Source organism: Acomys minous (assembly GCF_964271855.1).
Source record: "Acomys minous genome assembly, chromosome: 4".
Taxonomy (NCBI): Eukaryota; Metazoa; Chordata; class Mammalia; order Rodentia; family Muridae; genus Acomys; species Acomys minous.
The window spans coordinates 32574089-32597363 of NC_140486.1; positions in this window are offsets into that span (position 1 = coordinate 32574089).

The following is a 23275-nucleotide window of genomic DNA, read 5'->3' on the forward strand; positions in this document are numbered from 1 at the left end:
TTACACAACCATAGTAAAAACAGATACTAGATCCAAAGGCAAAATATGTAACTATACAACTTCTAGAGAAAGCAGTCAAAGACAATCTTGAAACTTTGCATAAGGCAAAGAATTCTTGGAAATGGCACCACAGGTCCAACATTTAAAAAAAATGATAAATTGAGACTTCATAAATATAATTTCTTTTCTGCAAATACACTACTAAGAAAATAAAAATACAGGTCATACACTGAAATATAAGCACCACATCTACCTAGAAAGAGGTTTGAGGACAATGGCTACTCACGGTCCTTGTTTTGTCTTGCATTTTATTTGAGAAAAGGTCTCTTGTTGTTATTCCAGGTTTGCTGTCTAATTAGCTTACAGAGATTCTTATTTATTTATTTATTTATTTATTTATTTATTTATTTATTTATTTCTTACAGGGATTCTCACGGCCTCACCTCCCATCTTACCATAGAAGCACTGTGATTGCAGATATGTTACTATGCTCAAACTTTATGTACTTTCTGGGGATTTGAACTCAGGTCCTCACAATTCTACGGCAACCACTTTTAGCCATCCCCTTCATCCTTTCTCTGGGTTTTGACTTGGGTGGTGACAGTAGGATGGAAAGCTACATGGTTTACAAACAGAAAGCCTTGTCCACAAAATCATTTTATATCATAACATCACTGAACATTACTTGATGGTAAAGTAATTTCCCCAGATCATTAAAAGTATTCTGCTTATTTTTGTGCTTTGGAAACATTCTACAATTGATGTGTCCACAAAGTTTGAAAACCTTGGAGACTTCCTACATAAGGAAGGCAGGCCAAGCATCAGGACAAGGTTCAAGGCATGTAGCCTTAGCAATGTCAGAACTCACATCTACTCAACTGAGACTTGATGGAGAAGCTATTTTGAATATGACACTGGAATGAATAATCTAAATGGCATGCAAATGCAGAGTAGGGCTTCGTCTCCATCAAGGAGCATTACTAATGATGGGGAAAGAGGCAGTCCTAGTTTCTAGTTAATGCTTCCCACAGCCCTGTTCAAAGGCTAATAAAGTTATACACTGTAAGAATTGTAAAACATGCCCCACTGAAAAGAATAAAACCTTGGAGCACCAGAATCTATGCATCTGTGTTGAGCTGTCTCAGGTGGAAGCATTCTATTATTATTTATGGTTTAGAATATTGTTCTTGATTTTTTGTTGTTGTTGTTATAACCAAGTATTTTCATGCAACTGCCGAGCATCTTCAAGGCACTTCAGAATCAGCCTATCTAGCCAATGCAAGCATCAAAGCACAGCAATTAAGCTGAGTGCTGTTAGCTGCTACTTAGAGTAAGCAAGGCCCTCTTTCTGTGATGTGAGAGGTGGTCCAGGCTTCTGTTCATCATGTGCAAATGGGTGAATTGATGTTAGATCAACAAGCATGACTGTCAGTCTGTCTGCCATCCTCCCTCCCTCCCTCCCTTCCTCCCTCCCTCCCTCCCTCCCCCTCTCCCTTCCTCCCTCCCAGAGTGGTACTGACTGGGGAGGGGACATGGAAAGTCAAGGAAGGTAGTAATCTCTTTCCATGAGTCTCTCTGTGGTGAATATTAGGACACCCTGGTCCTTCTGATGAGCAGCTGCTGCAATCATCCTACAGACAAATATAAGGAGATTTGAGGAACCCACTCTCATCAGGCCTAGCAGAACATAAGCGGATCAGGGGAAGATGAAGGGCCAATTCAGGAAAATAAAATAGATTCTTGAGGTGATTCAGGAGAAAAGAAACACTGTGATTGTTTATAAATGAGGGCTAATGGTATCTTTTCATGAGTTGTGATTCTGTAGCATGCATGTTGTGATGAATTACACCAAGGCTCTATTATACTTTCTGACCTATATACAAAGGCAACAAAGTGAAGTAGTTATCTGTATTTCATTGTCAACTAAAGGTTTTTTTTTCCCCCACATCAGAGCACCCCTGCCACCAGTCTGTCTCTCTGTATTTTCCCCTGAAGATTATGGTTACATTGACCAGCTACAAAATGACTAAACAGAGAGATAGGTACTCTAGTTACTTACAAATATCTATAGAAGTTGACAGGGTAGGTTCTAAAAATTCAAATTGAGATTTATTTCCATTAAAAATAGTTGAGAGGAGTTTTCCTATCTCATGTCAAAAGACTGTACGACATCATGGCTGACAGAAGATTTATCTGGAGTCTGACTTAATGCTAACAAACATGCCATTCTTGTGGTCAGCAGAACTAAAATAAATGAGCTTAGCAGAAATTCAAATGGATCTTTGGCATATCATCAATCAATTAAGTTCTGCCTGGCACTCTTAGGTTAATATCAAAGCATACAGTATAACACCATCCATTTTGTTTAGCATAGTGTGCGGTCCCATAAAGCAGTCTATGCAGTTCTCCTGATTCCTCCACATCTAGACTTGAGTGACTTTAACAACAATAAAGCAAAAGCTAAGGAGATGTGATCAAGGGCTGGTCCTGTAGCTTTCTTTTGCCTTAAAACACCCAAATCTAAGTGTAAAGTCCAGAAAGGCAGTAAGAAGGAAGAATGGGACATGTTAAAAAGATGGGTAAACAGTCCGGAAAACTCAAACTGTACTTGAGTTTATGTATGCAGGGGAAGTTGACCTCAGTACAATAAGAGTGAGAAAGAAACGTGTTGAGTGGCCTTGAGGACTCAGACTGGAGTCTGGAAGTTAGGTCTCTCCACTTGTCCATGTGGATGCTTTCTAAGACACACACACACACACACACACACACACACACACACACACACACACACACACACATCACATCAGGGACTGGAGAGATGTCGCAGTGATTACAAGCATTGGATGTTCTTCCAGAGAACCAGGGTTCAGTTCTCAGCACCCACATGATGGTTCACAGCCCTCTGTAACTCCAGTTCTAGAAGAGGACCTAATGTCCTCTCCTGGACTGCATAGGCATCAGGCATGCACATGGTACACAGGCATATATGCAAACGCAACATGCATATAAAAATAATTAAAATTGGGGCTGGAGGGATGGCTCAGAGGTTAAGAGCACTGACTGCTCTTCCAGAGGTCCTGAGTTCAATTCCCAGGAACCACATGGAGGCTCACAACCATACTGGGATTTGATGCCCTCCTCTGACCTGCAGTTATACATGCAGACAGAACACTGTATACGTAATAATAAATAAATATAACTAAAAAAAATTAAAGAAAATTTAAAGAGAGAAGTGTGTTTGCACCCCTAAATGAAATATAAAGATTATAACAAGATATTATAATCAATGTTATGTGAGTGTGGTCTGTCTCTAAAGATCTTACTGTACTTTACTCATCCCCTTGTAGTGACATGACTTGGAGGAAGTACTTCTTGTTTTCCTCCTTGGCACATTTTTGCCCTGTGCTTTGGGACCATTGTGAAATGAAATGAGGTCACCCTGAACACATTGTAATCTGACATCTGTAAAGACTTATAAATGATAATTATGGGGAGGAGTCGTCCAGAAAATATGGATACAGAAGTTAGATAAAGGGGTAATTCATGTTTAGGCTGTATTGAACAGGGTTATGAGGAAAAATTTCTAGGGTCTAAAGGACAAAAGTGTATGGATGAGTTCACACATAAACTTTCTCAACTCCCGCACTTAGTGATTTATATGTACGCATTTCCTGTACCTTATTATTGTTATTTTAAAATGTGTCAACATGGTTATGCTATATGGAGATGATATCTTAGCTATTGCTCTCCACCTTATCATTTGAGACAGTGAGGTCTCTCACTGAACCTTGAGTTCACCAGTTGGCTACATCTTTGGAATCCTCCTATCCTGGCCTCGGATGCTAGGGTTTCAGGAATACACTTCCTCTTCCAGTTTTCTAGGTTCTGTTGGGGATGTGAGCTCAGTCCTCACTGTGTGTGCAACAGGTCCTTCACACACTGAGCTATCCCCATTGCTCCAAAGAAGTAACATCGTTACCCTTTCTTAAATCTGGGTTGATTGCTCAGATAATAGGGTGAATTGAAAATAAAGCTTTATTATTTTGGAAACCAAGTTATAAGTGGCAATCAATTTCTGTTTCATTGGCTAGAACATTTTTACTGTGAGTCCTGAGCCAGTATATATTTTTTAATATTATAAGGTTACCATATATAGGAAACACAGGTGACAAGGAAAAGCTAGAGGTGGATCAGCTGAGTCCCTGAGTCATCTTAGTCTCATCACCCTAGTCCAGTCACCAGGGCAGAAAACTAGACATCTCATGATGACCCAGGCCCTAGCTGTTGAGTAACACTATTCCCTATATCCCCAGGCACCTCCGTCTTATGAGTTTGGGTGTTGAACATTTTGAAGGAGAAAGAAATCGCTTTGCTAAGCTCTGTGCCAGAACATGGTAAAACATCTGCTTTACATCACTAGGTTTTGAAGTGGCTTGTGCTACTAATAATGCCAACAGGATTTTATACCACATTTAAAAACACATAAAAACATGGGTTACCAAATTCAAGAAATATGGGAACCTATGTCAGGCAGGGCAGGATCCTTTTGTTAGAAGTAGGAACACTCAAAAAAGTGTGTGTGTGTGTGTGTGTGTGTGTGTGTGTGGAGAGAGAGAGAGAGAGAGAGAGAGAGAGAGAGAGAGAGAGAGAGAGAGAGAGAGAGAGAATTTATTGGATGAATGTAAAGAGGTTGGAAGGCCATAAGGAAGTACTCATGATCTGGAGGCCTTGGTAGAAGAGACTGCTAAAACTGTGATTCAAGATTCAATCACTTCTTGAAGGTTCTCTGATCATGATTGAATCACTCTGATCAAGCTTTCAAATTTCAAAGCAAGCAGCCCATCAACTCCAGGGCAAGGAGTGGGACCCCGGCCCTCACCCAGCTCAAGACAGGCAGAGTGATTTGTGGTTTGACCATGACCTAGGTGAAACAGGAAGGGGTAGGAGCCCACAGAAGATTGGGGTGTCCTGTTTGCCAAAGGAGAAACGGATACAGGGTAACTAAAGCCCAAATGAGATGGAATGATAGTTCCAATGAGGCCTCTTCTCATGCTCACATGGATTTTATTCTATAGTTATCAAAATGTATGCTCTAAGTAGCATAGGGTTGTAGCGGCTACTCAAAGCTGAACCACATTTTCTGGTCTTTCCTCCTTCGTATTTACATACATTCAAATAGACTTGGTTCAAAAGAGAGGAAGATGGCAGGAAAAGAGCTGGCACTGACAACCTTCAAGAAGGAGCATTGTTAGAAGATAGAGCCTTGGAACAACGTGAGCCACGATGAAACCTATAGGTAGGAAAACATTAAAAAGGGAAAGTACGTTGCACCTGGGACACCAGGATTAACCTTCCCTTTAAAACTCAGAGAAGAGTTTTGTTTTGTTTTGATTTGGTTTTTTAATGATTCTTCAAATCAATCATGGTGGCACACACCTTTAATCTCTCACCTGGGAGGCAGTGGTAACTGGATCTTTGAGTTTGAGGCCAGCCTGGTCTACAAAGGGAGTTCTAGGACAGACAAGGCTATACAGAGAAACCCTGTTTCAAAAACAAGAACAGAACAAAAGGACAGCTTACATTAACAGTAAGGGAGCTGACCTTCACGAACAGGACATGGGGGATATTTGGCTTTTGTATCCTTTAAGGAGGGAGTAAGATGTTCTAGTTCATGTGATTTAGTCTGGGATAGCCTACGAGCCAAGGTCCATGGAGAAGCCAGGCACTGGGCAAGACCCTAAACTGGAGGTTGTACAGTCATGTTAGAGAACGGCTTAGTGACATGAAAGAGTTGCAGGCAGAGGATGCATTGTCCAATCTCCTCCTCAGCTGAGAGTGGGCAGCCGCTTAACTGGTCTATATCAGTCCTGGGTTCTCAGAATGAACAGTTGATCCCTTGTGACAACAGTGGGGCATGGATGCTTCTCAAGCTTAATATATATTTGTTTTTGTTTTTCGAGATAGGGTTTCTCTGTGTAGCCTTGACTGTCCTGGACTTGATTTGTAGATCAGGTTGGCCTTGAACTCTCAGCGATCCTCCTGCCTCTGCCTCTCAAGTGTTGGGATTAAAGGAGTGTGCCACCACCGCCCCACAACTTACCATATATTTTGGTAGCATCAACACACACCCTTCTCTTAATACCTGCTGACTTAACCTGTTTAGTTTGGGTTCAAGAACATACTACCAAATAGACAACTTATCAAAACAAGAAACTGAGCTTTTATAGTTCTAGGAGCTGGAAAGGCCAATATTAATGTGCCAGCGTCAATCAAGGGCCATTTGGCTGCATCATCCAACTGTGGAAAGTGTAAGACAGGATGAGAGGGGAGAAGAATAAGAGCTCACACTCCAAGCCTCAAGCAAGTTTATAATTGAGTTCCAATCATTCCTGAGGGTGGAGCCCTTGTGAGTTAAACTTCTTTATGCCCATCCTTCCCCAATGCTGTTGCACCCAGGAATAAGTTTCCATCACATGAATTTGGGGGGGCACACAGTCAAGCCATAGCAATATGGTCATCCAGCAGGCTACTGTGACTGGGGTAGCTGTCGGTGACAAGCAGCTTCCTCTTCCTCTGAGACCTTCCCTCAGCTCAGGAGAGAGGCTTCCTGCCTCCCCACGGTTGGTGACTAAGAACCATAATTTATTGTCAAAAGATTGGTGTGAGATCCCAAACCAGATGCTGCTCTGACCGAGCCCATCTGCAGCTGTGGTAGCTGACTATGCTCAGGATCCCCAGGCTAACAGATTCCAAGTTAGCAGGAAGTACCAGTGACACACCTCCTGTGATGAAGACACATGAAACCCTTCCCATCCTCAACCGGAGAGACTTTTACCCAGCCCTGCAGCCTGGCCAGAAGCAACCACAGCTTGATTATGAGCAAATATGACGGATTATCCATCAGCCTTAGCATGGAACCTCCTCTGAACTACACATCCCCACTTGACTTCACTCTGCCAAGGGGGCCTAAAGTCCCTCAGAGCCACTTGTCATGCTGTCTGTCTGTCTGTCTCTGGTGTTAACAACTATTCTAATAAATCTGCCTCAGTATTCCTCTGAAGCCCAAACCTGAAGCCTTCCAGTTAGTTTCCTTTGCCCAAGGTAGGATGACTCTCTATGCTGTGTGCAACAGAGCCCTCTGCCTTTGAGTAAGGCCAAAGCCCCTCCTTCTGTCTTTCCCTCTCTGCTTTCTTCCATGGATCCCTTCTTCCATGTCTTTCTTTTTTTTTCTTTCTTTTCTTTTCTTTTTCTTTTTTCTTTTCTTTCTTTCTTTCTTTCTTTTTTTTTTTTTTTTGACAAGGTCTTGTTTTACAACCCAGGCTGACCTTGTTATCTTAGCCTCCTGAGTGCTGACATTACAGTCATGTGCCACTATGCAGGGCTCCTTAACAAAGCACATTTAAAGATTAAGACTATTTATTTATGTAGTTTTACGTATAAGCATGTGCGCCTGAGTGTATGTGTGTGCACCACATCACATGCATGCAGGAACCTGAGGAGGGCAGAGGAGATACCAATTCCCCTCCCTGGAGCTCGTTACAGACATCTGGGAGCCTGGCACATGGGTGTTGGGGACCTAAGTTTGGTTCTCTGAAAGAGCAGTAAGTGCTCTGAAGCACCAAGGCATCTTTTCAAGGCCCAGTATACTTATGGGAATCTGACTTCAGACTCTCTGCTTCTAGGTGACCTGGAACATCAGTGTAGGTCTGTGGCTCTCAAATTTTGATATGCAATGTAAGTGACTTGGAGAGCTGTCTAAAATCATGTCTCTGGACTCCAATCTCAGAATTTCTGAAATAGCAGATTGGGGGTGCCACTTGGCAAATTCGGACACATTCTCATGTGATGCTGGTATATTCACTCAAGGAGATTCAATTGCTGTTCTGGCAGTTACTAATGCAGTATGATTTCAGGGCTGAGAGGTCCTCCTCCAAATCCATCTGTGGCATTCCCCCCCACCCCCCAACTCTCGGGACCTGTAGTTTGTATTTGATTCTTTTTCATTAGGAGGATGAAGATTGAACTTAAGTTCAAATGGTACCCAGAACGCACAAGGGCAGTGCCTTTCCCCTCCTGCATCAGCTCCATTGTAGTGTGGTGTACTTCTTCAGTCTCCCAGTATACCTCTGAGAAAGAAGGCGGGGAAGGCCGGGGAGGTGATGTCTGCTTTCTGTTACTTTAACTAATACCACAGATTGGGGGAGGGGGATTATGAGGAGCAGATGTTTATTCAGTTTATGGTGGTGGAGGCCGGATTACTGCACCCTAGCATGCCAAAAGTATTGTGTGGCAAGATAGAGTGTATTAGCTTGTACTAGATAATTTTTACTAGTACCACCTGTCTTCCTAAAAAGCCACTAATGTCATCATGGTAGCCCCACTCTCATGACTTCATCTAATCCAGGCCACCCTCCAATTGTTAATTTATGAATTTGGGGATTAAGTTAGCAACATAGGAATTTTTGAAGGACATCTTGGAGTCAACAAAAAGTAAAGTCTGGTCAGGGAAACACAGCGAACAAACAAAACAACAGTCACACAAGCATTTAAGACTAACTTTGGTTATAGAATCTGGTCTTCAACGAAAACCTGCAGAGGCAGTGTTGTACAAATAACCAGTTGGAAAGCATGTGAAAGAAGTAATCAGAATTGAATTTGAAAAGCGCTGGCCTGTACATTGGCTGGTTGAACTAAAGAGGTACAGAGCCATCAGCTATTTCTCAGCTTGAGGCAACCGTGCCCTGGGGCCGGCTCCATATGGCACTTGTATTTTGAGAAAACAGATCAACCATATGATTTCACTAGGAAACCAGAGCCCCCATATTGCATTTCAAGATCTGCAGAATTACTGCTGAGAAAACATGCATTATGAACAAAAACAGGATTTGATTCCACTGTTTGTATAAACGACGCTTAGGCAAATCCACGCTAGAGCAATACCAATGTCATGGGCCATGGACACATTTTTTTTTTTTTGATGTTTTCCCTTCTGTGTATTTCATGGTCTTGCTTTTTTACTCCACAAAAAGGTTCAGGCATATGAAAATGCTTAAGTAGCTCCACATTGCAGCCCGTGATGGCTTGGTTTTGATGGATGATGTGGGACTGTGCAGCTCATTGCAAAGTAATGCTTTTAACTTAAGTCAAATCAGTTTTAAGTGAGTATGTTTTACACATTTAGGCTCCAGAGTCAGGGAAAGGCTCCCCGCCCCCACCACCACCCCCCACCCCCCCGCTAGAAAACAGCAGCTTTTAAGACACTCCCGCAGATGGAGGTTTTGTAGGAGATGCTTCTTGACAAGGAGTGTCTTCACTTGCTTTGTCTTTAAATATCTACAAGTTTAGGGCCCACAGGGCTACGGTTGTCCTAATGAAGGAGATAATGATGTGTGAATTATCTATCTTGACAACCCCTTTAATAAAAACAACGGGCCTGTGTCCCCATTATAGCGCCTGGGCTGCTAAATAATGACAAACTAGCTGCTTGTCATAACATAGTACCTTTAAGTAAAGAACCTGTCTTGCCTGTGCACAGCAGCTCTGCAAACTCCTGGTGAACACAGAAAAGAATGGGGCCTATAGATCTTGGGGGAGGCACAGGACACTTCAGTGCCACCCTGCTGGGGTTTGGTGTGCAGGGCCACCCAGGTTTTAGGACAGTGCCCCATCTTGTTGGATTCTGCTTCTTTGGGAAATGGTCCTGACAGCAGAGGGATGGGGGATGGGTGTTGTCACTGCTCAAAATGTGTGTGTGTGTGTGTGTGTGTGTGTGTGTGTGTGTGTGTGTGTGTGTTTATGTGTAGTGGTGTCCATGTTCCCCCACCCCCTCATTTCCCCCATCCCCCACCCCACCCCCACCCCACCCCCTTCTCTCCCCTCTTCCTGGCTGGAGCAAGGAATGTTGGCTTCTCTGGGGATTTCAAAAAACCTGATTGTCTGCTCTGAACAAGGGCTGATGTTTTGAGAGGGGAGAATGCTGGGCCTATGGTAGCCAGCAAAGCAGCCTGGAAGGCAGCTGTGGAGAGAGGCACTGAGGGAGATACTTTGTGGCCACTGACCTGCACAGTTGGTGTGCCTGAAAGCCAGCCTTGTGAGGAGCTGAAAACAAGCCCAGACCTAAACAAAGCCTTTTCTCCCTTTCATTTGGTGGCCACTTTTAAGGAAAAGTACATTCTCTTTCAATCCCTCAATAGGCTCCGGAATGGGACTCACAGGCCAAAGTCCAATCTCTTTATCATTATCGCTGGGTTGAGAAAATCCAAGCTGGCCTTGTTTGGGCAGGGCTAGTGTTCCTTTAAACAGATCAAGGGACTGTTTGTCTAACCCTCACCATCCGAGGTGACAGATAGCACAGCGACGGGAAGAGAATGGCCTGCATTCACAAGCACACACAAACCTTTCCATTTGTCCCTGGGAGGGACCAGCCGGGGCAGCGCTGCTCTTTCAGATGGCTTTGACGTGCAAATTAGGTGCTGGACACTGGGCTTGGTTTCTGAAAAGCTTCCTCCAGCAGGCCTTGCTGGGAAAAGCTGCCTTCTCTGCTGCTGGCTGATTTGGGAAAGCACCTGGGAAAAAGGGCCAGGGTTATCTCAGGAGAGACTCGTGTGTGTGTGTGTGTGTGTGTGTGTGTGTGTGTGTGTGTGTGTGTGTGTGTGTGTGTTTTGAGGTGGAGAAGTGAATGTCATGTAAAATATCAATTATAGAGTGACCAATTATCTTGACTTGCCAGAGACCGAGCGTTCCTGTCTCCCCAAGATGTGGTGGCAAATTACATTACCAAGCAAAAAGTGAGTCACTGTCGAATGTAGCAAGCATGAAATTCATAGCTAATCTGAGACTCTAGAACTGTCTTTCTCAACCTTGTGGGTTGTGACATACCTCCCCCCTGCCATCCCTGGAGGCAGATATCAGATATCCTGCATATCAGATATTTACATTATGTTTTATAACAGTGGCAGCATTACAGCTATGATGTAGCAATGAAGTAATTTTATGGTTGGGGTCTTCACAATACGGAGAACTGTATGAAAGGGCCGCAGCAGTAGGAAGGTTGAGAGCCACTGCAATTGTCCGGTTCTTAGTTCTGCAGTGATCTCCCAATCTTTTCTGAAGGTCGCTATCTTCCAAAACCCATCTTTAGGTTTGCTCTCTATTTTCGGTCCCCATGTTCTGTGCGCGTTGTGATGGCTAATAAATAAAATAAAGCCAGTGTCTGAAGGAGTCCGAGGACAGGTTATCTATCATAATTACTAGTGACCTACTTGGTACGTTGCATATTTCACATTTATTAATGCCCTGACCCCCATTACTAGCCTGAGGAAGTGATGCTTTGCCTGTCTTGCACAGGGTGAAATAAAGAATTGATAGGTTAGATATGATTTTCTTACCTTTATACAAGTAGCGAGTATGGGTTACAAAACACTTGATTTCTCTGACCTCAAATCCCATGCCTTCCTCTGGATCCCACACTGTCTCTTAAAAAGTTATAGGTCCGGTGGAGACATTTATTCAGCCAGATAGTAGATAGATTAAAATGTCATTTACGAGAACTACACAGACCTGTGCATAATTACGATCTAATTAATATGATTGACATAAAATCATTGATATACCAATGACTATAAAGTACAGAGAAGACATTTCCTTATTTAGTGTCCCTTCCCATTCCCTACTCCCTACAACACCCCATAATTGCAGTCATAACTACTGCTGCTTTTGTTTAGCTTTCTGCATCTTTCCTTCTATGTCTCTCTTTTCTTTCTTTCTTTCTTTCTTTTTTTTTTTTTAATGTAGACAGGGTCTCTTGTTGTAGCCTATGCTTATATGAGACCTGTGTGGTTTCGAGCTGATGTGGGTCTCAACTTCAATGTCCCCCTACCTCCAATACACCCAGTTACTATTATTCTTAGCCAACTGGGGTACATCTTAATTTGTAAGATGGTATTCCTGCTCTGACATGTATCAAACCATTTAAGCAGTAAAGGGATTGTGATGGCTTTCTGTTGCTGTAAAACACACTAGCCAATCAGACTTGAAAAGGGAGGTTGATTTTGTCCCAGGTTGCAGACTGTTGTTATTTGGCATGGGCAAAGCAGTGTGTGCTCAGAGAAATATGCAGAGAAGCTATTGGCCTCATAGCTTGTTTGAGAGAAGAGAGAGAAGGAAAGGGAGGAGGATAGACAGACAGACAGACAGAGACAGAGAGACGGAGACAGAGAGAGACAGAGAAACAATAAACAAAATCCCAAATCTCCTTCAAAGGCGTGCCCTCAAACACCAAAACCTTTCCACTAAGGACTCACCCACTGTCCTCCAACAACCTCAGACTGAGGTCTTGCACAACTGTGTCCTTGGGTGATACTCCAGATGCACACGTCTGCCCACCTTAGGGAAACTTTCACTTTGTTTCTACTTCAAATCTTTGAAACTTACTCTTGTGTACTTGTGTTTTATAAAATTGTTTTAACTTTGTTGTAAATCAACAAGATGTTTGAGTCCTTGCCGCATTCTTATCCTGGGAAACAAATTTGTTTTTGAAAATGTTCTAGCTGGGCGTGTGCCTTTAGTCCCAGTACTCGGGAGGCAGAGGCAGGCAGATTGCTATGAGTTCAAGGCCAGCCTGGTCTTACAAAGCAAGTCCAGGACAGCCAAGATAACATAGAGAAACCTTGTCTCAAAAAACCCAAACCCAAACCCAAACCCAAACCCAAACCCAAACCCAAACCAAACAAACAACAAAAACAAGGGGGAGAAGATGAGGGGGGGATCTAATACTGCCAATCTGGTAGTGAAAAATTAAGAACCCATTGTTTGAATTTACTTCCCTTCCTGTGAATACCCAAGTCTCTTGGTATATTATTATTTGGCATCTCCATGCTCTTAGCACATGTGTGCCTAGGGCCAAGACCAATATGCTAAGGCACTGCTTATCAAAGAACTCAAGTGTATGGAACACACAGAGAAGAGCAGCCATCTTGAACTGAGAATTTCACACAGAATACTGCAGGAGATCAGTGCCCACGAGGGAAATACTCTTGTGACAGTTCAAGGCCCACCTTCTAGCAAGGCAGGACTTAAAGTGGTTGGAGAGGAACACCAATCTACCTATAAAACCTTTGACCCAAAATTTATCCTGCCTACAAGAGAAAAAGATAAAGAATGGCCAACCAATGCCTGGTCCAATCTGAGACACACACACACTTCCCACCGTGGGAGAGAGCCAAGTCCTGACACCATTAATAATATTTCGCTATGCTTGCAGACAGGAGCCTAGCATAACTGTCTTCTGAGAGGCCCACCTCAGCAGCTAACCGAATCAGATGCTGAGACTCTCAGCAAAGCATTAGGCAGAGCTCAGGGTGTGTGTGTGTGTGGGGGGGGGTGGGGGCATAGAAGGACCCAGAGGGGACAAGATTGTGACAAGACCAACAGAGTCACCTAACCTAGACCCATGGGGGATTATAGAGATGGAAGCACCAACCAAAGGGCATACATGGACTGGACCTAGGCTGCCTAGACATATAACCAATGGGCAGTTTGATCTTCATGTGGGTCCCCTAGTAAGTTGAGTGGGTGCTGTCTATAACACAGACTCTGATTCTGAGCACATTCCCTTGACAAGGCTGCCTTGCCTCAGTGGATAAGAATGAGCTCAGTCCTGATGTGACTTGATGTGCTGGGGTGGCTTGTTGTCATTGTCAGGGGCTCCCCTTTTCTGAGGAGAAGGGGAGGGGGTAGAGGGAAGAGGGCTGGAGGGAGAGACTGGGAGGAGAGTGGGGACTATGGTGGGTATGGATGTAAAGTGAATATATAAATTTAAAATAATAATTAAAAAAAAGACAGTTCAAGCCTATAGTGATAAAAGAAACTTGGGGGAGGAGTGCTGTTTTGACCTGTTCTCTTCCTTCAGTTGTTGTTAGCTCTGAAGGTAAGGCCCTGGAAAGCTCAAAGGTCACCAGGCCTACTCCTTCTGCCCCACCCCCTCCCACTCCAACCCCCACCCCCACAAACCAGTGTCTGTCTGGATTTTGTCTTGTCAATTCAAAGATTGAAATTTACAGAGCACAGAGAGTATAAATTTTTGGGTAAGTTTGCTGTAGAGTCACAGGTGTGTGGGGGTGGGGTGGGGTGAGGGTGGGGAGTAGAGCTCTTGTGTGTCAGGAAGGGTCCCTAGGAATGGAATAGCATTGAGGTGCTAAACTGGGACTTTAAAAAAAAAAAAAAAAAAAAAAAACCTATGGTGGAAACTGGGGCAATGCCTGGGGAGGTGCATGAACTGGTCGGCCTTATTGGTCTAAGCATGAGGTGTCCAGGTGTCCCGTCTCAGTTCAGCCACGTCCTCACATATAACCTCCAGGCAGTGTCAGAGATAAGAACAAGGAACCAGGACCCAGAACTGTCTTCTGGTGCTCTGGGTCCTAGCCCTATCTCACCAGTCCCTATCTCCTGTCCTTATCAGTAGGTCACGAGAGCACAGAGCAGCTGTTCTCAACCTATGAATCACATGACCCCTTTGGGCGTCGACCAACTTTTTCATAGGGGTCGCATATCAGATATCCTGCATAGCAGATACTGGCATTAGGATTCACAGCAGTAGCAAAATGACAGTAATGAAGTAGTAACAAAAATAATTCTATAGTTGACGGACACCACTATCTGAGGAAGTGTATTAAAGGGGAGCAGGATTAGGAAGGTTTCAAACCTCTGCCATAGAGGAACTAGGCCCTAGATGCAACACAGAAGAAACAAAACTGTGTGGAGATGCAGGATGGGACCCCAGATCTGCTCCTTGGTAGGTCACCGTGTGCAGTTTATTTCAGTCCCAGAACTGTCTCACTTGTCTAATGGGAGCGATGCTTCCTACGTCACTACCAGACTGGGAGAGGGGATGCTGATGTATAAGGAATCGTTCCATATGGGTTTCATTGGTAAGAAAACAAACAAACAAACAAACAAACAAACAACAAACTCATTTCCAATTCAGCACCTAGCTTTCTAAACTCATTCAACTTTGACTTTTTTTTTTCAACCACAGAGAATAGGGACTTCTGATCCCCTTCATTTCCTGCTCCTAAGTGATGTGACCGGTGTTATTGGCATGGCTGGTGGACACGTCCACCGTCCAGGACAGTAATTCCTGTAAGGAGGGAGGAAGAAGTGCTCTGACGGTCACTGAGGGGACCTGATGCCTACGCTGGGATTTGGAGGGAGAGTGTGGGCACAGGTGGCCTGTGTATGTGAGAAGCATGGATACCTTTAGTTCCAGCAGTGGCTCTATAGTCCCACTGAAGACAGAGAGCAAAGTAAGGACTCAGATACCTTAAACAGTGCACTTCGGTCACCCAATGCCCTTGTTCGTTTCCATTGAACTTAGAACACTTTTGCTGAGACGCTGACCAGTCACCTCTTGGGGAAAGTGCCTATTGGTTACGCTTTGTGAAGACACTTCCAAGATATTGGTCTCCAGGAACTTTACTTTTATGCCTTTGGAAGGCAGCCAGCTTAATTGTTACTTGCAAAACTCTTGGTTTCTTTTGTGTCCCTTAAGAGAGCTTGGATGGCTTCGGGCAGTCTCAGCTGCTCTGTTTGCATGTGAGCAGTTTTCCCACCGGGTGTGCTAAAGCTGTCCCTGGAGAACACAGACGTCATGGAGCAGAGTTCCTTCATGCCCATCTTGGCAAGTCAGTTCCTTTGCTGTTCCATGTGCAAAGGCCTGCGTCACACTGGCTGCCAACCCTCATATGCCTATGTGGAGGTGGAGTCTAGCTACTCCATGGTTGTCCCTAATTATAGCAAAGTTCCTTCTTAGGGCATTCCCAAAGAAAGTGCCAGTACTTTTTTTTTTTTTTTAGAAGACCCCAAGCCAAGGCAAACCAGTCAAGTTAGAGGTTAAGTGCTCCATATTTGCCCTAGCTACTTTTCCAATGCTTTCTTCCTACAAGCAGTAGCAGGATTTTAGCAGCCCCAGAAAATGGTGAGGTCAGGTAACTGGTTTCGTTCTTTATCTCGTCCGCATGTTGCTTAATGATGGTGTCCATCCCCACAACAGTCTGCCCGCATCACAGTTATAGCTGATGAATTTATGCCTAGCCCCCATGTGAGCTGAAATGTTTCTGTAACTCCAAGCTCTAAAATACAAGCATTACATCCGTAAACTACAAGAGCTTCCTCTGTAGGTTTTCAGCTTGCTAATTGTGGAGCTTCCTACCTCGCACAGGCCCTGACCCTAATTAGCTTCTGGCACCAGACACACTCTACGTCATATGGCTCCAGCTCTGCTTGCTGACTCTGGGTAAGGCAAAGCTGCTGTCTGCTTGCCCTTTCTCTGGGTACACTTTTGAATGTCCTAAGCACTGGGATGCTCTATGTTCAGGGTGGTGTTGCCTGAGACGAAGAGGAGAGGACTGTGTCTTCAGAGTGACATGGTCTTCTACCTGGGAGGCTTCACAAGAAAGAATCAGACCAAAACAGGAAGGGGGAAAAAAAACAAGAAAAAAGAAAAGAAAAAAAAAGAAAGAAACAAATCCCCTAGGGAAGAAAAACAAAACAAAACAAAACAACAACAATAACAACAACAACAAAACCCACATCTTTCAGTGAATCCAAGGAGGTCTACAGTTGTGCTTATTGGAGCTACAGATATTGTGAGTCTGGCTTGAAGCAATCAATAAATCAAATGTAACATCTAAGGTAATTTCAGAGCATTCCCTGAGAAACCGGCCTTGTTCGGCAGCTCCTCTGTCACTTAAAACAGAGTCCTTTGTCTTTGGGGTTGCTGAGTAGCTATGAAAGCAATTCCAGGGCAAGTGGTCAGATTGAGCAAACTCAATTCCTGTCCTGTAGTGATGAGGTAGGCACAGAACAGTTTTAGATTGGCTTTGAGTAAACTCAGAAGAAGAAGAGCTCCCTGAGAGAGAGAGAGAGAGAGAGAGAGAGAGAGAGAGAGAGAGAGAGAGAGAGAGAGAGAGAGATCCACCTTATTTGAAAATATACAGGAATCAAAGGGAACTGGGCTCTGGCCCGGACACTAGCAAACCATTTCTGTTTCCCATAATGACTTCTTTACATTATTGACTACAATGGGAGTTTTAAGGGCAACTGCAATAACAGTTACTCATGAAAAATTAACAAAGAATTTATGGAAATGTAGGGAAAGTCCCAAAGCAATTAGCTTAGATTTCTCTGGAGTCCGAGGAAAGCCTGGATAATTGCGTGCAGAACCTGTGTAAAGTGGCTATTTTCATTATCGCTGGCTACAGAGAGTCCATTTCCATCACAATGGGATATAATGACGTTAAAGCTAACATGCAGAGATGTTGGGAAAGGTTACAACACGATTTACCAAAATGGTTTGATTTATGTAATGTGGGAGCGACACACTTGAGATGACTGTTACAGGGACTGGAGGGGTTGACCTTGAATGTTCAAAGGCTCCATATGATAAACAAATACACCATAGCATCTGAATTATACAAGCCCGCCACACTGCACAGAGTGTTTGCTTTGTCTCACAATCAGAAGGGAGCTGCACTGGACTGCAAGGTGGGTGCCTACACCATCCTGACTCATCTCTTTTGTTAGGTGGCTACTGTGGTATACGTTTATAGGTGAGTGTAGTGTTTTCTCCCTAAAGTGACTTAGAAACTCTATGCTCCTGGCACCCCAAGGAATGAGACACAACAGAGGATCTGCAGTCTTTTCTACACCTTAGGAGAGATGATACAGAATGGCTTAAATGTTTTTAGGCAATTGAGTCGAAATGGAAAGCACTGCCTTTTAAATATGAAATATGCACCGCACAACAGATATGATATGGGGAGGTCTATTATATGAGGATGATGGGGGAGAAGGGATGGGGGAAAGTGGTGTGTGTGTGTGTGTGTGTGAGAGAGAGAGAGAGAGAGAGAGAGAGAGAGAGAGAGAGAGAGAGAGAGAGAGAGAGAGAGAGAAAGAGAGAGAGAGAGAGAGAGAGAGAGAGAGAGAGAGAGAGAAAGAAAGAGAGAGAAGAAAGAGGTAAGAGAGCAAGAGCGAGAGGTAGGTAGCTTTGTCTGTCCTTTTATATACTCCTGGGCAGGGGCATGACTAGTGGCAGGTAGGCAATGGTATCATAGGTCGCTAGGCAGACTGGGGCAATATGCTAACACAGGCACCTTTTAAAATTCATTCATGCTTACCAGCAGTAGCACAGCCCCTCCCAGGGCCAAAGGAACAGGCTTCTACTGCTGCCTATAAAGATGGGGAAAAGGAGCATGGTTTGTCAAGCTCTTATCAACCCCCAGTCTCAACTACAAGCTCTCTCTGTCTCTCTCTGTCTGTTTCTGTCTGTCTCCTCCCAGCCCACCTGACCCTCAAGACACACACACACACACACACACACACACACACACACACACACACACACACACACGATAGGAAAGAATGAATCCAGCTATCTCTTCCTATCTTTAAAAACCTTACAGTGAAGGCTGTGCCTAGGATTTGAATGATTTTTTGAAAGCATTAAATAGACTCATGCTCTGAAGCCCACAGAATGTTAATAACTTTCGTTAGCTGCAGACTTGAAAGGATCACACAGTCTCAATCTTATTTGGTAAACAGTCTCTGGTTCAGAAGAGAAAAGGAAGAAAGAGATTATTTAAGTATTTCCAACAAAAGCCTCCAGCACAGGTCCTTCTCTAAATGGACACTGCTGCCTGGGGACAAATGTCAACACAGTTCAAGCTTTGTTCAAGGAACTGAAAGGCTCCACCAGTCTGCTGCACAGGGGCACACTTAAGGGCAAGCATTAAGAAAATCAATCTGAAATAACACCACCACGCTCACATTCCAACCTGGCCAATACACTTCCAGCAGATGTGACAATCATATTTTGACAGTTCCGATAGCTGATAACGGATGGTTAAAAAAAAATTCTATTTGACATGGGCCCTGTGTTTACACAATTACAGCCTTGCTGTTTGCCTGAGCCACATTAAGGATGTAAAAGGCAAAGAGAGCAAACAGAAGCCGGTATCTTGATATTACCAATGCAGAGTGAAACAGGAGCCCAGCAGTATGGCCCCTGCTCACTTTTAATTTTCTCTTTCTTTCTTTCTACATTGCACACTGTAACCAAAGGTTGGCAGGGGTGGTGGTGCAAGGGGGGTGCCGGGGTGCTGGGGGGGGGGGAGAGAAGATTCCTGTAGTCCTCCTTCTGAGCTTGCCATCTTTGGCTTGCCTCATCGTCACCTCAAACACATTTTTTTTAAAAGCACACTGTTCACCTGATTAGAGAAAGCAAGGAAGGATGAATAGAAAGCTTTGTCCTAAGTGGAGCTGGCATTTCACTCAAGCGTAGCTTTGACATTCAACACCCTTGTACCTGAAGTTCCTGGCCAGCTCTATTCAAACAGGTCAAATAAAGCTGTTTAAAAGCACTCGTAATATGTTTTGATTTACAGATTTTTCAATTCTGCTGAGCAACACAGAGACATATTTGGTAGTTGCATAAACAAACACATTCAACTGTGCTGTGGAGTAACCTAAAGTGACACATTTATTTAAAAATCTGCCTACGACTTGTCCTCATTGATTAAATGCCCTTAAGAAAGTAAAGCTGATGAAATGAACACCATTAAGATGCAGTGTGCCTCCTCTGCTGCTTTTGATGGTTGACACATTCCCCAGAGTGGGAGATCGGATGGCTGATAAGCTAACGCTGAATTATAAGCACTTTGTGGAATGTCACTGGCAAATAAAAGTCTACTGTTTTGCTTGCAAAGCAACTGTCTGCCTTTAACGGCACAAAAATGGACACGATGCAGAGTGATTTCGTCTCCTGTGCTCAGAATATAAACGAACATGTACTCTGTGTGTACGTTTTCACGGCAGAAATCAGCCCCGAGCCAGAGAGGCTTGTTCCTGGCTGCGGTACCATTGATCACGAAAGTAGAAGGGCCTGCCAAGGACTTTGTCGATGTTGTCAGGGCTCCAGTGAGCACCCGGTGATTTTGCTGTCGCTTGCTGTTTGCTACCTGAGCTTTCACTGGCTTGGAAGGGACAGCAGGGGTTGTGTTGTTGGTGGCACTAGGATATCAGGAGCAGAAAAAGCCAACGTGGTTCTTTTTGGAACTGGAGGCATAAACTGCATTTAAGGTATGGTGCAAAGGGTATCCGAGAGTAGAAGCCATATCTTTCCAGCATTATGACCTCTAGAAATCACTTGAATTTGCTGAGTCTCTAGTTTCTTTAGCTGAAAAATGAGGTTAATGTTTGTTTTTTTTATTGGATTGTGGTGAGGGTGCTGTAAAATAAAGTACACAATGTGCTTTGTCAACTGTCCTATGTGATACAAAAGGTCAGGGGTCAGTGCAGCTGCCTTAAGCAGCCCCAGGGGGCAGTGTTGACTCCCAGGGTGTAGTCAGTGGTCACAGGCAGTGGATCCCCACAATGGCCTCACTGTGGTGTCTGAGTCTCTTGTCTGGTGTCAGGTAGAGTCAGTGTGGTGCCCTCCAATGAAGATAGTACCTGACCCAGACAACAGTATGCGGAACGTCATTTACATTTCAGTGTGGCTGGGAAGGCAGATGTTTAATGATCAGACATTTATCATGCTGTTTAAAATGAAAATATTGGGGGCTGGAGAGATGGCTCAAAGGTTAAGAGCACTGACTGCTCTTCCAGAGGTCCTGAGTTCAATTCCCAGCAACCATATGGTGGCTCACAACCATCTATAATGTGATCTAATGCCCTCTGCTGGCGTGCACGTGTACATGCAGGCAGAACATTGTATGTGTAATAAATAAACAAATCTTTAAAAAAAATGAAAATATTGAAGAGAGTCTCATGTGGCAAAGTCAATTTTAGAATTATCTTTTTTCTTCTTTATGTATACGCGCAGGTGTGTGTGTGTGTGTGTGTGTGTGTGTGTGTGTGTGTGTGTGTGTGTGTGTGTGTGTGAATCTACAAGGCCAGAGGTCAACCTCAACTAGTGTTCCTCATTATCTGAGACTCTCACTGGGACTGGGGCTTGGCTGTTAGGAGAGGTTGGCTGGCCAGGAAGCCTCTGTGATCACATCTTTCTGCAGTTCCCAGCACTGGGTTTACAAACACACACTGCCATACCTGACTTCTTACTTGGATGCTCTTATTGATCTCATGCTCTTAGGCTTGAGAAGCACAGCCGTGTCCCAGACCCCGCAATCATTTTGACTTGAAAGATATTCAAAATACTTTTTAAAAATGTTATTTCTCTTCATGAACAACTGGACTTCTATTTGTTTGTTTGTTTTCAGTCTTAAAAGAAAAGTCTCTCTTGCGCTTATCCTCATGAACAACAACCTTCATTCAAGCTTTCTCCTGGTCCATGCTCACCAAGTTAAAACATTAGTTCTTCCAAATATTGTTCTGATGTCATTCCTTTCAACGTGCTTCTCCTGTGCCCTCATGGGGCTCCACTGCCTCTGCCACCTTCTTTATATCTGAAACTGGACAGTGGAGGGAATGGACCATTCTGTGTTTTTAAATAAAATCCCAAGTGGTTGCTTTTACCAATAAAGACTCAGGAGCCAGATGCTGGGGTAAAAGTCTACTAGCACAGAGAGGCAGAGAAAGAACCCAGCTGACGGTTCTACTCAGCCAACATGGCAGAAGGAAAAATCTGAGAATTCTCCACAATATCTTAAAGACCTTCAAACTGAATGTCCCTCCCTTCTACTTCATGTGTGCCTCTCTATCTGTCCTCCAGACTTCCTCTCACTCTATGGTTTTTTCCTATGTTCACTTCCTGTCAACTGATTGCTTGCTCTGCCTCTTGACCTATGGTTGACTTTATTTAATCCCATTTACAAAAAGCCCTTGGATTAAAGGTGTGTGCTAAGGTTGAGCCACACCATCAGTAGAAACAGGTTTTCCAGTACACACTGTGTTCAACTATCCTGCAACACCATACTGTAAAATGGGCTGGCCCCTGGATTGGGATTAGCTATTTTATAACTTCTGTGCTCTGGATTTATCCCTTAACTTCTCTCGTACTGATAATAATCAAATAATTGTGTTAATAGTACCAACAATGGTGACTTCTAATTCGCATGTGTCCCATGTTCTAGGCAATTTGCAAGACTTGAGTTTGACAGAGTGGGTACGATTAGGACTCTTGAGGTATAAGTTAACTTCCTTGCTCAGGGCCCACACTCAGTGGGTTTGAAAAGCAAGTACACACCCAGCTCTGAGTGGACCCTGGAGCCTAGACTGTAAGCACTTTGCTCACCTCATTGGATTGTGGAGAATATTAAATACTTATCTAACAGAATTAGTTGTTTAAAAATCCCACAAGTAAATAGTACCAAAAAGTTGAAGAGTGCAAAAGAAATAAGCCACTTATCTTCCTTCTTGTTTGTTTGTGTTTTTTGTTTGTTTGTTTTTTAACAGAGTCTCCATATGGAGCTCAGAAGGGCCTCTGACTTGTGATCCTCCTGTCTCCACCTCCTTCTGGGTTTCCAGGTGAGTTACCAGCCCTAGACTCTATTGCTTTTTATGAAAGTATATAACATATGCTATCACTACAGTTGATTTATATTTCCTGATATTTTTTTATCTTATTAATTTTTTTTTTTGTGAAAGTTACTTGAAAAGTGAAAAACTATAAGACTCAAATATGGCTTCCATTTTCCCACCATTGTGGCACAGTGTACACAGACTGGTCCTGACCATGTGATTTCAGAATGTTCTGTGCCGCATGCACTTATGTAGCACACCTGTTAGACCATCTGTGTGCCCTGGGAACCACTGTGTAGTGAACAGTTGTTCCTCTCTGGCCCAGGTGATAGAAACAAGTGTTAGACCCAGCTACGATTTTGGTCCTAAATAATGTCGGTCCTTTTCCTCCTCTGCTCCGAGTACAGAGGGAGGGGGCATCTCTCAGGGTGATGGCTAATCCTGGTTGTCAACACGATTAGGTCTGGAATCAATTAAGAGACATACTTGTAAGGTATTTTCTTTTTTTTAAGAGTGTGTGTGTGTGTGTGTGTGTGTGTGTGTGTGTGTGCATGCCATGTGTGTGTTGGTACTTGAGGGGACCAGAATTGGATATTAGATTGGAGTCACAGTCAGTTGTGAGGTGCCAGGCATGGGTGCTAGGACGTGAACTCAGGTCTTCTAGAAGAGCAGATAGAACCTTTAACTACTGAAAAACTCCTCAAGTCCCTAGTAAGAGTATATTCTAGAAAGATTAACAAAGGGGAAAGACCATTCCCCAGACTGGGCAGCATCTTCCAGACTGATCTAGAATCAAGGTGGG